Here is a 12835-nt window from a genome sequence, read left to right on the forward strand (position 1 = left end):
GTGTGCGCTGATATGAAACTTCCTGACAGATTAAAACTGTGTGCCCGACCGAGACTCGAACTCGGGACCTTTGCCTTTCGCGGGCAAGTGCTCTACCAACTGAGCTACCGAAGCACGACTCACGCCCGCTACTCACAGCTTTACTTCTGCCAGTACCTCGTCTCTTACCTTCCAAACTTTACAGAAGCTCTCCTGCGAACCTTCCAGAACTAGCACTCCTGAAAGAAAGGATATAGGTCCCGAATTCGAGTCTCGGTCGGGCACACAGTTTTAATCTGCCAGGAAGTTTCATATCAGCGCACACTCCGCTGCAGAGTGAAAATCTCATTCTGGAAACATCCCCCAGGCTGTGGCTAAGCCATGTCTCCGCTATATCCTTTCTTTCAGGAGTGCTAGTTCTGCAAGGTTCGCAGGAGAGCTTCTGTAAAGTTTGGAAGGTAGGAGACGAGGTACTGGCAGAAGTACAGCTGTGAGTGCCGGGCGGAGTCGTGCTTCGGTGGCTCAGTTGGTAGAGCACTTGCCCGCGAAAGGCAAAGGTCCCGAGTTCGAGTCTCGGTCGGGCAGACAGTTTCAATCTGCCAGGAAGTTTCGGACAAAAACAATGGGAAAGCTACGTGGCCACAGATACACAACAAAACATCTGGGGGGGGGGGGGGGGAACAATACAAAATATTGACATACAAAATTGAAGACCCCATTGGCACTAGGCACGCTGCGGCAGGATGATGGTACGATGACAACGGGGTGGAGAAACACAGCACAACATCTGCTGAACAACTCCCTGAGGACGTCATCGACACAGACACACAGGAACAGACTGCACTAAGGCACAAATTACACGAACCATACAGCACAATTACTGTCACCTGTCCCATTGCGCACGAGGGAGTTGCGGTAGCGATAAGAGAACTGAAAAATAAGAAAGCACCCGGACCGTATAGGACCCGTGCAGAGGCGCTTAAGAGGCCTGCACGACAGATCACCCTGTACTTAACAGAACTACTAACTCCAAGCGCAGTTATTACACGAAAGTCAGCAGACTGAGATCCATCAGATCCAAAATAATATAGACCAATATATCTAATAAACATCATGGCAAATGTCCAAGAGAGGTTACTGTGTGACGGTTTGCAGGCTCACAGAGCCCTACTTGGACTAGACCCACACTAATTTGGATTCAGAAAAGGCAAAAGCATTGATGACGCAATTAACAGAGCACTCTAAACTACACAAAATACAGACAACACATACACCTTGGCAATTATGATAGACATTGCAGGGGCATTTGACAACCTATGGTGGCCAGCACTGTTTCTGAGGCTAGGCCAGATGGAAGTACCCGCAGCCCTATACAGCAGTCTATTAGACTACTGCAGGGATAGAATAGTGGAATGGTGTGTGGGAACTGGAAAGTAATAAGGAAAATTACCAAAGGTTGCCCCCAGGGTTCGATCTGTGGGCCCATCTTCTGGGACAAAATCTTCGAACCCCTACTGCAACTGCAGGATGGGGACGATAGGACAGATGGAGTTGTCGCATATGCAGACGACCTGCATGTGGTCATCTCAGCAAACACAAGAGCCCAGCTAGATGAGAAGGTGAGTGGCACACTGCAAACAATAACACAATGGCGCGACACAAACAAGCTCAAGATAACGGGTAACAAGACAACTCACACACTTTTGAAAGATCAATTAAGACGCAACCCATTAGTCGAAATAGGGGAAAACATAAAAAGAACTAAAGTAACCTGCTACTTGGGCGTACACATAGGTGAAAAACTGAACTTCCATGAACAGCAGACAATGCAGGAAACACTGCACAAACTGGCAAGAATAAATTCCAGACATTCCAGACAATACAGACTTCCTTTTTCAGTCACACGAACCTACCACTGCGCACTCTTCGAATCAGTACAAAGTTTTGCGGCCAGTACATGGCCGCACAGGGTCAACCTCGTTACAGCGGTTAGGTGAGGACACAGAAGCCTCCTAATGCGACTGTCTGGAGCATTTGGCACGACATCGGTCGAAGCGCTGTGTGTAGTGCTTGAAATCTTCCCGATAGATTTAACAATTGGGCATCGGGCCGCACTGTACTGGTTAAAGACGGGTAGACTAGACCAGGTTACTGTAATAACTGGTTCACCGCTGAACAAGAAGCGGGACCTCAGAAAATGGAAAATTGATGCAAGGCAAGAAGAATGGCGCACAAGCGATAAGGGACGGAGAGTACACACATTTTTTTCCGGATATCACGGAAAGGTTAAGAATGAAACATGCCGATCCTGGCCGCGGCATGGTGCATTTCTTGACTGGGCACGGACCTTATCCCACGCACTTGAATCGCGTGAGTCTGAGAGACACGTCAGCATGTACATGCGGAGGTTTGGGAACCCCCGAACACACAATCCTATTCTACGGGAAATACAGACAACACAGGAACACACCAGGAATATAACACTTACAAACTGAAAGACACATATACGATACCATTAGAACACCAGAATTATGGGACGAACAAAACGTACTGACAGAAAAAAATTTCAGATGAATGCCATGAAGAGTACAGGCGCGAGAGACCGTACAGTCGACAAACCTACACCTACATAGACGCCATAGTGTGGAGGATGAAAACCAAGACCCGACAGAAATGCACGAGTCTAAACATAATGTAGCTATTACAATAGATGACACACAACTAGACCTATACATGATCATAGATGTAAACAGTGTCGGCGCACCGTCGCAGTTGCAACATGCAAACACGGCACTTTAAACCTGTCAATAACGTAATTATTTTAGTAGTAGCTTAGTTTGGTAGTTATAGTTTAACATAGATCTTCCTAATTCAAAGGTAATTAAAGGTATTAGAGACTGAGGATCAATGGCTTGACGACAAATTCCGAGGCTTTCATCCTCAGAACCCCAGGGTGGCTGGACTACAAACTTCTTCCTTTCCTGTCTTCTTTCTTCTTCTTCTTCGTTTTCAGATTTCAATTTTCTTGTAAATATTAGTTAAATGGTTTGGGAAAGATGCCAAAAGAAAAAAGAAAGAAAACAAAGCAAAGATAACAAAATGAAAGAAAACAAAAAATAAAAAGACAAACAAAGTATGAACAACTATGAGCCGCCTCCACGTGGCGGTACACAGGCAACGATCGGATGCGGGAGGTGGTGTAGAGGTTCTGGCCACGTCAGCGCAGCGGCTAAATGGTCAGTAAAGACCCACCTTAAGCAATTAGGTGGTGGGTCGTAAAATCAGGGCGGCAAGTGGAAAAAAAAATTGCCCTGGTATTTATTCTGCCAATTTCACCTGTGAACGAGACGAACGGATTCCTTTCCTTAGCTGTAGCCTAATACGTGCTCTTGCAGCAGACTCGGTGGGCGCAACTGCTTCGCGTGTGTACAACGCGATTTTGCAAACGTCTCTATGGCAACGCGTCTCCGCAGCCCTGTAGCCGGCTGGTGTTTCCGCCTGCAGCAGTTTGTGCCTCGCGGTTGAAAGCTGTCAGAAGCGCTACTTGGTGTCAGGGATTACCTTAAGTTGAGTCCATTGTGGGATTGTCTTAGTAGTGAAGGATAAATGCATTGAAGCTTCATCCATGATGCGGAATTTTTTCACGCATCTAAGTGTTTATGACATCGTATCTATGTGTTGTATTATGATATATTTGTGTAGGTACATTCGGCGACATATGTGGATACTGTGTCAAATACACTCAACGAAACAAAGAAAACAAACAACACTGCTCATCGTGAAGGAATTATCCGAAAAGGACGGAAATCTGTGCATTTACAGACAAACAAATGATTGCAATTTCAGAAAAATTGGATGGTCTATTGAAGAGAAAGAGCTTCATAAATTGAGCAAGTCAATAATGCGGTGGTCCACCTCTGGCACTTCTGCATGCAGGTATTGGTCTTCGCGCTGACTGGTAAAAGTTTTGGAAAGTACGAAGACAAGTAGTAGAAACTCTGACCGTGTGCGGTCGGGTATTATCTTGCTGAAACATAAGCTCACTATGGCTGGCCACCAAGGGCAACCAAACGGGGTGTAGAACATCGTCGACGTACCGCTGTGCTGTGCTGTGTGAGTGCAACGGCTGACGTCAGCCAGAGGCGTCCTGCTGCAGAAACAGACGGAACCTGGCGACAGTCCGGTCAGCGTCCCGGACACGTCTTCTGTGGTCATCGGGGCTCAGTTGGAAGCTGGGCTCATCACTACAGACAATTATACTCCAATCAATGAGATTCCACGACCAAGTACTGAATCTTGCGGTACATAATATTTAATTTTCCCACAGTCCGAGTTTAGTTTTTATTCTTCTGATATCTTCAGTTCCTCTAATAAAAGGGAACAAATGCAGACCCATTCTGCGCCTGTTACTGCGGGTAGGATATCCTCGAAGCACTGATATGTTATCTCGTTCCCGCGCGCACGTGTCCGATTGGCGCAAGGTTGTGGTCGCCGCTGCAATTTTAAACCTTAACAGTGTTGGCACGGCTAGTGAGGAAAATGGGACAAGAGTAGAGTAGAGTTAGAGTAACCTAGTGATGGGAGCTCCGAGAACCACAAAGTTCTCAATTCTGAAAACCGACCTCTGTTCTCGCCTCTAAGTTCTCGCTTTTTAGTTCCCTGTTCTCGTTTGTGAATTTTAATTTCTCTCTTGTTTCCAGTGTCCAAAACGAGACCAAAGTAATAGCATTTGTTTCTCTTTTGTGCATACTGCTTCTTACTACAGGAATTATCGAGTCACCGATTTGTTCACACGTTATACAGAATTGTCTAGGCCGTTGTGTTCGATGACGTATTGAAACATACGATGTATTACAGAGGATGCCGCGGGAGCAATAGCCAAATTCAAGAACATGACGAGATCGGTCATTGGAAGCAAAGTAAACATGTCTAGTAAACATATCTAGTAAAAATGGAACTAAGATGCTTGCCTAAAGAGCTATGAGCACTTCAACTTTGATACTGTGAAACAAATGTCTTCTACTGCAAGCTCTTTCCCTTCCGTATTTGGAGGCGTGGTAGTCTGGACCAAAACATGAAAAAAATTAATGTAAACACGGGCTCTAAAATGCATACGTCAAGGGTTATCAGTAGTTGTTCATCTTCGCTACTGTGACATACCTCTCGTCTAACTCTTAAGGTATGATTTTTAGAGGCCATGCTTAATAGACATTTTTTCTTGTTTTTGTTCCTACTACCTCCTCCCAAAACATGGAAAGCGAAGAGCTTGCAGTAGAAGAATTCGTTTCACACTGTCGAAAATGAAGTATTGATTATGAACTCGAAAATGTATTGATTATGAACACAGTACTCGTAGATCTTAAGGTGTATAGTATTTTCTTGTTTACTAGACTTCCTTGCTTCGAATGATCGCTCCCTGTCATATCGCTGGTTATTCACCGTTCCTCTTGGGCACCCTGTATTTGCAATTGAAGTGAAATGAAATGATGGAATACATCAAATACGTAAAATTTTCACAAAATATTCCATTAACATTCAAAAATAATTATGAAAATTTAAGAAAGTAAAATAATCCTAAAAGAAATTGTGACGAAGATAATGAAGCTGTTGAAGCATTAATGGTCTGGATGGTGGCAACAATATGTGTTCGCAACGAAAGTACGGGGAGATTCCACCAAGGAACGTAATGGCCGTTGGTTCGTGATCTACCGAAGCATAGTAAGCTATCAGCGTCTGTATTGTGGTGTAGTGTCATCGCTAATATTTATTAAACCGGAACAAATTACTTAAAATACACGCCTTCCAGAAACTACTGCTAGTAAACTTACAACTAAACGCAGTCAGCGTCGGCCATTCTTCGTGTTTTACTGTTCCTGTTAATACGTAACGGTAAAACGAGTATAGCACTAATATGGTAGCGCTCTATTGAACGGTGACGTAAAATTCAGATATAAAAATCATTTAGTTTGAACTGGGAAACAAACGGACGCATTCGGGCGACGCTGGGGTGTCAAGCAAAAGTCGTCACGAGCGGAATTTGTTTGGACCGCCACCAGCTACACGTTGCAAAAACGAAATTGCAAATATCTGCTGAAACACCAGAGAAATTGCGGCTGACAACCAATAGGAGAGACATCCGGTATACAATTAACATCCTCGAACTCGATAAATTCGATTATGCCACGGTCCCCAAAAATCCTGTAGAACGAAGGTTGTTCTTTAATTTTTCATTTTTTCTGCATCATCAATACTCAGTTACTGTAAGTTTATTGAGGAGCTCTATGTAATCTATCTTCCCTTTGGTTCAGATGTCTGGTTCCACAATTGTGGAACACGAATGTTCGTCCAACCTTTATCCGTGCTTTTCCTAATTTCGTAGGCTGCTGCTTCTCCGATTTCCTGCTTCGAGACTTGTATTTTTCTTTACAGTCATCATGTCGATGACTAGTTATCTAATACTTGACGTTCAGGACATCACATATTAAATTTGTCTTTAGATTCGGCATTCCATATGACTTATCTTGTAATCTGCATGAATATACAGGGTGATTTTTTTTTTTTCACCATGTACAAACTCCAGGAATTGGTCGAAGAGGCGATACGGAACAAAAAAGGTCTAATGAACTCATCTCCGGATATGCATGGTTTCCATGCTAGAGACTATTAATTCAGTCCTACATTCTTACAGAGACTGCAGTCTAATACGCGCTGTATCATGTATCCAAAGTTGTAGTATGTAGCGAAAACGGTTTCCATATGACTCAGTGCGTGCGTGTACGCGCCGTAGTATGTTCTGACTCACATGTCCACATCGGCCAGGCTGCATCCGAACAAAGGCAGCACGAATACGGCTGCTCCAGTGTCTCCACATCTGGAATGGGCTCTGCATACAAGATACTTTTGAGACGGACCCATAGTCAGCAATCACAAGGATTGGGATCTGGTCAGCGAGCAGGCCATGGAACTCGACCCCCTCATCGGCTCCATCGAACAGGGAAGAGGCGACTGAGATGTATGCGGACACTAATGGCAGAGTGGTCTGGAGCACTATCATGTAGCAGCCACGCAACCCTCCGAATCATGAATGGCCTTCTTCCAGCAGGGGAGGCAAAGTCACCTGCGAGAAACGCCGATTGTTCCGGCCAGTGGAAGGAAGACTGGTCTCAAACTACAGTGGCCAATTATCCCATCCCACACATTCCGGCTGCACCGATGCTGATGATTCGCCATCGCCATACCATGGGGGGGCTGTGCATACTCTCCCACAGTTGAGTGTCATGATAGCCGATGACACCATGCCGTGGAAAGGTGGCCTCATCTGTGAATAGGATGGATGACACAAATCCCGACATCGTGGTGGTTGCCTGGTGAAGAAACCAGTGACAAAACTGCTCCCGATGTGGAAAGTCTGTAGCTATTAAGTCCTACACACGCTGTAAGTAATAAGGGTAGTAACAATTGTTATGGAGAACGATTACTCTGTACTGGCGGGCCAGCTGCCTGGTACTGACACGGCGGTCGCCTTCCACAGTGTTAATCACATTTTCCTCAAAGTCTGGAATCGGAACATTTCGGGTACGTCCTTCATTTCTTTTCGCAGTTAGTTTCATCTACCATGGATGGTCTTTGAAACCACTAAACGAACTGTTTATCTGGTACATAGGCTTATTCTTTCTCCTTATAACCGCGCGGTCAGGGGCGCCTTGCCACGGTTCGCGCGGCTCCCCCCCGTTGGAGGTTCGAGTCCTCCCTCGGGCATGGGTGTGTGTGTGTGTGGTCCTTAGCGTAAGTTAGTTTAAGTTGGATTAAGTAGTGTGTTAGCCTAGGGACCGACGAGCTCAGCAGTTTGGTCCGCTAGGAACTTAGCAAAAATTTGCAAAGTTTTTCTCCTTATAAATAAAATAAAAACAAAAATTGTATACATAGCAATTTGCTGTTTATTCTTTCTCGCTGAAGGTTTTAACAGTAAACATGTAAGTGGTATTTATGGCTTATCGGTTTATGATTAGAATACTGCTACGGAGTCTGAACCGTACGAAACTTTGGCGTCCTATCCGTTCGCCGATTGAAACTGTGCAAAATACTGTCATCGAAGCTACCATCCTTAAACAGATCCAGGAGCTGGAAAAGTCTCTCTCATATCCTGTATACAAGTGATGCTTAGTTCACAGCCATTCACTGTAAGCGCGTCAGTTTCCACTCGTGGTTTCGTTCGCAGTAGCAATAAACAAATTTCAAGGTCATAGAAACGGGGGCATGAGGAGGTGGACAGAGAGAGGATGTAGGAGGAGATTAGGGTATACGAGCAATTCAGCAATGAAGAAGCGTTGCCGGGTTCACAGGTCTTCCGCAAAGTTCAGCGACTTTGTACGGAGCCAACACACACAGCTGTGCCGTGCGGGCACGTTTCGACATGGACAGGGCCGGCGTTTGGGCGCTGTCGGGGCCGGGAGGTGCTCCTGAGGTGACGGTCGGCTGGGCCGTGTGCGTTCCTGACAGTGGCCGCCAGTATCCCAGGCCCGCTGCTCACAGTTGCGCTTTTGGTCAGTGTGGGTTCTGCGCGACTGAGTGTCGGCTGGGACCGTGAAGAAAGCTGTCTTTGCGCGATGCGCAGACTCGACTTATAGGCATCCTAATTTGCAAGGAGCCTGTGTCCACTGTGGTTCCTGTCTGACAGTTTCAAGAACCGGGTGAATAGCCCTCTTTAGTTCCTGCTCCGCAGCTAACTCGTCATAACGCCTAACTGATGGCGGACTTTGGTCAAGAGGCTCTCAGCTTTACACTTCGATCTGCAAGAAATTATGGTGACCGTCGATTACCGTTTGGACGATTAAAGATTGGCGCTGCCGCTTGAGCTGTTTCAGTTTGGCCGCACTCGTAATTAAAATTTATTTTGAAATCAGGTGCTTCACGCGCAACGTTCACCTTTTTCGAGTGTATTTTAAGTGTCTATTTGTCCTGTAAATGCAAATTGTTAATCAGTAGTTCGTATGTTACAGGATAACGTGTTGTATCTGTTGTTTATACTGTGGGTCCAGCTGAAGAGGCCTGGGCACGATAAATGCCTTTACTGAGACTGTCCGTGTCTCTAGTGGCGATCGCCATCCACACTTACGTGAAGAAAGAGAAATTTCTTGGCTCTGAAACTCCCACTTTTATCGTTGTTTGAATTTGATGTTGTCAGGTTATTCCGCTTGTCCGAAATCAGTTGTCTTCCCTCGAATTATCTGCAGAAAGGCTCAAAAAATGGTTCAAATGGCTCTGAGCACTATGGGACTTAAGTTCTGTGATCATCAGTCCCCTAGAACTTAGAACTACTTAAACCTAACTAACCTAAGGACATCACACACATCCATGCCCGAGGCAGGATTCGAACCTGCGACCGTAGCGGTCGCGCGGTTCCGGACTGAGCGCCGTAACCGCGAGACCACCGCGGCCGGCTGCAGAAAGGCACGTGATACTATATGACTTAGGGTAATTGCCTGTTAGCTATTTTAAATATGTTTTTGAAACTTGTAATGTGGAATATGTAGGTTAATTTTATAGACTTGTGATCTGATTACACCTCTGTGCTAAGCATCTATCAAATTTTTATAACGTCATGTTCTTCTCAGTTTTATTCAGTCATTTCTGAGATGTTTGCAATATGTACTAACAGCTGCGCTGTTCATAATTCATTCAATTAATTCCGGACGTAGCTGCACAGATTGTCTCGCATCATTTTCCGTGTTTTAATAAACTGGTTTGTGTTCTTAATTAGTACGTTAAAAATTTGTCGCCCAGTATTCTTCCACTTAACAGCAGCTCCCTACCGTACAGCAATAAGTGCACGTAAATCTCGACACCCTACACAGTGACCTCGGCTGCCTGCTGCCCTCTATGGTGTGTAGGTGGACGACATCACAGCCACGTCCGACCGCCTCGCCTCTCCTCACCGACTGTGTTTTTTGGCCAGATGGTGGTAACTGTGCTGTCGACACGCTCAAGCCGTTCCTACCGAGATCACGAACATGTGCTTTCAGCATGAGGAAAGTAACATCGCATAATGTGCTTGTAGGACTACTGAAAGCCTGATGATAAGATTGTCACCTCAAACTGTACAGTGGCTAACGAAAACGCTTATTGGTTCAAATAGCTCTGAGCAGTCCCCTAGAACTTAGAACTACTTAAACCTAACTAACCTAAGGACGTCACACACATCCATGCCCGTGGCAGGATTCGAACCTGCGACCGTAGCGGTCGCGCGGCTCCACACTGTAGCGCCTAGAACCTCTCGGCCACTCCGGCCGGCAAACACTTATTGAAAAGAGTAGATCTGTACAGGTTTTGTTATGATGACATGCATTTACTGCACTTTCTCGACATGCCAAGAATAGCGTCTATGGTTACCACGAAACGATTAGTCGCCGATTTATCACTCAAACACCTCTAGATGATCATTACACTGTATAAGAGTAGTACGTGAGCGTAAATACACTCCTGGAAATGGAAAAAAGAACACATTGACACCGGTGTGTCAGACCCACCATCCTTGCTCCGGACACTGCGAGAGGGCTGTACAAGCAATGATCACACGCACGGCACAGCGGACACACCAGGAACCGCGGTGTTGGCCGTCGAATGGCGCTAGCTGCGCAGCATTTGTGCACCGCCGCCGTCAGTGTCAGCCAGTTTGCCGTGGCATACGGAGCTCCATCGCAGTCTTTAACACTGGTAGCATGCCGCGACAGCGTGGACGTGAACCGTATGTGCAGTTGACGGACTTTGAGCGAGGGCGTATAGTGGGCATGCGGGAGGCCGGGTGGACGTACCGCCGAATTGCTCAACACGTGGGGCGTGAGGTCTCCACAGTACATCGATGTTGTCGCCAGTGGTCGGCGGAAGGTGCACGTGCCCGTCGACCTGGGACCGGACCGCAGCGACGCACGGATGCACGCCAAGACCGTAGGATCCTACGCAGTGCCGTAGGGGACCGCACCGCCACTTCCCAGCAAATTAGGGACACTGTTGCTCCTGGGGTATCGGCGAGGACCATACGCAACCGTCTCCATGAAGCTGGGCTACGGTCCCGCACACCGTTAGGCCGTCTTCCGCTCACGCCCCAACATCGTGCAGCCCGCCTCCAGTGGTGTCGCGACAGGCGTGAATGGAGGGACGAATGGAGACGTGTCGTCTTCAGCGATGGCAAGCCGTTCCACAGGACTACATCCAGCATCTCTACGATCGTCTCCATGGGAGAATAGCAGCCTGCATTGCTGCGAAAGGTGGATATACACTGTACTAGTGCCGACATTGTGCATGCTCTGTTGCCTGTGTCTATGTGCCTGTGGTTCTGTCAGTGTGATCATGTGATGTATCTGACCCCAGGAATGTGTCAATAAAGTTTCCCCTTCCTGCGACAATGAATTCACGGTGTTCTTATTTCAATTTCCAGGAGTGTAGATGAAACATGAATTCACGTAAAAGTTTCTTGAGAATAGTACCGCGTCATAATGCAAAAAAAAACTATGCTGGCCATGGTTACAGTGGTCTTCTGGGTCACCTGATGTGTTTAAGCTGAGTAAGAGTCACTTATACAAGGGCGGATTGAAGCTAAACTAAAATCAAATGGTAATTCTTGTAACCTGAACCAAAGGTAAGCACGTCGATCAGTGGATTTCGTTATTTAATTCAGTTATCTTACTTTGTGTGCCCAAGAGAACGTAGTGCCGCGCGGGATTAGCCGAGCGGTCTCAGGCGCTGCAGTAATGGAGTGTGCGGCTGGTCCCGGCGGAGGTTCGAGTCCTCCCTCGGGCATGGGTGTGTGTGTTTGTCCTTAGGGTAATTTAGATTAAGTAGTGTGTAAGCTTAGGGACTGATGATCTTAGCAGTTGAGTCCCATAAGATTTCACACACATTTGAACATTTGACAGTACTCACTAATCTATACTCGTTCTCGTCCGTAGTCGAAAGTTTTTGATGCTGCGACGGTAATGTTAAATTGGAAAGTACAGAGAATTTTTACATTAGTCGTTTTACTTGATAATTGGGAACTCTTTTGATATTCACGCATCATCTTCAGGTGGTATATGTATCAAAGTAGTTGATGAAAATAAATTAGATTTACTGTATTCACTTAGGAAGCGGAAAATGAGCTTTCTGTGTAGACGGACTTGTTAATGTAATGCAGTTGAATGTTTACTGTTTTGCAGTCCAGAATTTTTTCCTACAATTCGATCTTCGATTTTGATCCTTTCTTCTCTTCCTTTTTCAACTGAAGAAAGATCATTCTCGACACTCACATTCATTAAGAACTGGTTGAGGAACTGTTGTGGGCAAAACAGCTTAACAGACCTTCCCTTGTTGTATGTCAATAGAGACATCATTATTAACAAAGATAAAATTATGGGTAGGTATGCTGATTGTTTTTTAACCACTCAGTGCATCAAAGAAACACAACATTACATTCAAAACTATGGCTTTATGTGCCTGCAACTAAACTTTGAGCTATTGTAAAGATGTAATGTTCTCACTGTTTATATCGTACATCTTTGGCGATATTAGTGTCAAATACATTGTTTTGATAACATAATTAATATGGACATTGCATTTTTATCCCTGTTACGTTTGTTTCAAAACATATATTGTAAATTGCATTGAAAATGAAAATTAGAAAGAATGTTTGAACATCTATTCAAAACTTTACAATTGTTATTTTCAAAGTATAAGTGTTTAATATTTAGGAACTAAACTGGGAAAAATATAACTGTCAACAAATTAAGAACTACAGTTTTAAAAGAATTTTTTTCTGATTTCAGTTTATTTGCTTTTAATTCGCTTATCTACTCTGTGTTATTAAAAGTCTTACAGGTTTGTT

The 12835-nt window shown here is 45.2% G+C and overlaps 1 long non-coding RNA gene and 2 other non-coding genes across 3 annotated transcripts in view; 2 read left to right on the forward strand and 1 right to left on the reverse strand.

Annotated features, from left to right (window-relative positions):
* The window catches only part of LOC124717366, a 560152-nt gene that overhangs the window by 377456 nt on the left and 169861 nt on the right, over nucleotides 1–12835 (forward strand). The window lies entirely within an intron of this gene.
* On the reverse strand, nucleotides 41–115 carry Trnas-cga. The gene has a single exon. It is a non-coding gene; the product is annotated as a tRNA-Ser (tRNA).
* Trnas-cga lies at nucleotides 490–564 on the forward strand. Its single transcript has one exon. It is a non-coding gene; the product is annotated as a tRNA-Ser (tRNA).

The sequence above is a fragment of the Schistocerca piceifrons genome, chromosome 9 (genome assembly GCF_021461385.2).
Source record: "Schistocerca piceifrons isolate TAMUIC-IGC-003096 chromosome 9, iqSchPice1.1, whole genome shotgun sequence".
NCBI classification, from domain to species: domain Eukaryota; kingdom Metazoa; phylum Arthropoda; class Insecta; order Orthoptera; family Acrididae; genus Schistocerca; species Schistocerca piceifrons.